Source organism: Carlito syrichta, unplaced genomic scaffold, assembly GCF_000164805.1.
Source record: "Carlito syrichta isolate Samal-C Ts95f unplaced genomic scaffold, Tarsius_syrichta-2.0.1 Scaffold120535, whole genome shotgun sequence".
NCBI classification, from domain to species: Eukaryota; Metazoa; Chordata; class Mammalia; order Primates; family Tarsiidae; genus Carlito; species Carlito syrichta.
Window position 1 is genome coordinate 75,076 of NW_007064631.1, and position 2,391 is coordinate 77,466.

Below are 2,391 nucleotides of genomic sequence, written 5' to 3' on the forward strand. Positions count from 1 at the left end.
TGAGGCTGGTTTTTAGGGCACAGAAGGAAGCCCATGCAGCAACCAGAGCCCTGGATGGAGAGGCTGCCTGTGTCTCTCCCACGCCTGCCTCCCATCGCCTCTGTACTAGTAAGATAGGGTGTGAGATACAGTGGTTTCTGAAAAGTAGTTCTATTGGCCCATTCTCTTCCTGAGGAAGACAGTAATGGGACAAGGAATCCCTGCACACACTTTCTCCAGAGTATAGTCTGCCACACTATTGATGTCCTGGACTGGCACACACACACATTTTCTCTCTCTCTCTCTCTCTCTCTCTCTCTCTCTCTCTCTCTCTCTCTCTGTTTTTTCTTTTTTCTTTTTGGAGTCAGAGTCTCACTCTGTTGCCCAGGCAGGAGTGCAGTGGCACAATCATAGCTCACTGCAGCCTCCAACTCCTGGGCTCAAGCAATCCTCCTGCCTCAACCTCCCTTGTAGCTGGTACTATAGGTGCGTGCCACCAAACTCAGCTAATTTTTTAATTTTTTTGTACAGACAAGGTCTGTTCCCCAGGCTGGTCTCAAACTCCTGAAATCAAGCAATCCTCCAACCTCAGCCTGCCAAAGTGCTGGAATTATAGGCATAAGCCACCGCACCTGGCCCCATCTCTCATTTTTCCTGGGCTTGTGAATATCCTGGGGCATCAGAAGGGGAGCTGTTCACACAGGAGAGTCAGACAGGACTAAGCAGGGATGCATTCAGGCATCAGTTCTGCTGTGTGTGTGTGTGGCGGGAGGGTGGTGTCTGCAGGCCACATACTGGCTGCAACTGAGGTGTTCTCTCACTGAGAAAGGGCAGCCGGTAGAACAGCTGCATATGGAAAATGGACAGGACAAGGGAGGCCAGGAAGTCTGCAGGCCATAGTCCCTGGCCCTCAAATAATGCCCCTTGCTGGGTTCTTTATCTGCTTCTGAGCCACACTCGAGCCTCTGGCTGCCCAGACACCACCCAGGCCTCCCTCCCAGGGCAGTGCTGCCAGGAGACGGCGGGCAAAGGTCCCCTCTACTCCCTGTCCCCAGCCTCACTCCCTGCTCTACCCTCTCCAGATCCTCTGGCTTCAGAACACTCCTGTCTTGCTGCTTCTTCTCCCCTCCCTCTGACTTCCTTTAAAACCTCCTCTCCCGCCTGGTTCCTTCACACTATACCCGGATAGCCCACTGGACAGCAAGCCTGCAGCATTCTAAAATTAACGCCCCTTTTCTCCAAGGTGGGGAGGGAGGGCTTCCGCTTCAAACCTTCTAGAAGAAAGAAAGAAAAGGTAAAAAGAGAAGAGAAAATAAAATGCTGCCGTGTTACAATACACGCTGCCACTCCAGATGTCAGGAATATCCTCATTCTGCGGGGTCCAGGGGTCATGAAATGGGAGCCATAGAAAAAGAAATGCAATCAAAGCACCACAGGGCCCTGCAGGGAAACATACTTACACGGCCATAATCATGTAAATGCTGTTTATTGATTCTTAGATTTTACACTCAGCCTATGGACAAAGCGCAGAAGACTTAATTTTGGTTACGGAGCAGAAGATAGATGTCAACAACCAGGATGATGGGAAAGAAGAGTACATCAGACGGCTAGGACCAGTTACACGCTTGGGGAGGCCGGCTGGGTGGTGACAAGGTCTGGTCCTTGGACAGGGTCTGAAGAGAAGTCCAAGAAGGTGTTGGCAGGTGACTTTGTGGCTCTGGGCATGCTCCCTCAGCCCCAACTGCCTGGCCCCTGCACACCTGGGAAGTGGGGGAGGATGTCCTGCTGGGATTCTTTAGGGAGGAAGAGAGGGGTGGGGAGGGGGAGATGGGAAGGGAGGGTCCCGGTGCTGCTACCCTCATCTACACGGTAGGGTGTCCCCCGGCCAACTAAAGTCAATGCGATTCTAGAGAGTTCTAGGTGTGGTGTATAAAGTTACAAAAATAACCAAGAGGTGGCCCAAAAATATAACTATCCAAAATGGGAGAAAGGAAAGGAAGGGATGGCAGGGGTGAGAAAGGGTCAGAGCATCAAACCCTCATTTGTTATTGACTTGGGGCAAAAACGACACATGGAGAAACTCTGATTTTAGCCTATGACTTGGGGAGAAAACTACCAGAAGAATTTTTTTTTAATGAAGTCAATTAAAACCGCTGGCGTGGGCTAAGGGAAGGACACCTACTGTTATTCCTAAGCTCCTTCTGTGCCCGTTTGATTGTTTTAACCTTGGGTATGTCTGACTTTGATTTCAACAGTGAGCCTTAAGTTTTAAAAAGCGACACCACAATCCTTGTCAGTGGAACCAGCAGGGACCAGGCCATCTGCTCCTTGCCTGGGTGCCAGGCTGGCTGCCGGCCGCAGGGGGACTGGGGCGGCTAGGGGTCCTCCGAGGGCGGCTCCGAGGGCGGCTCC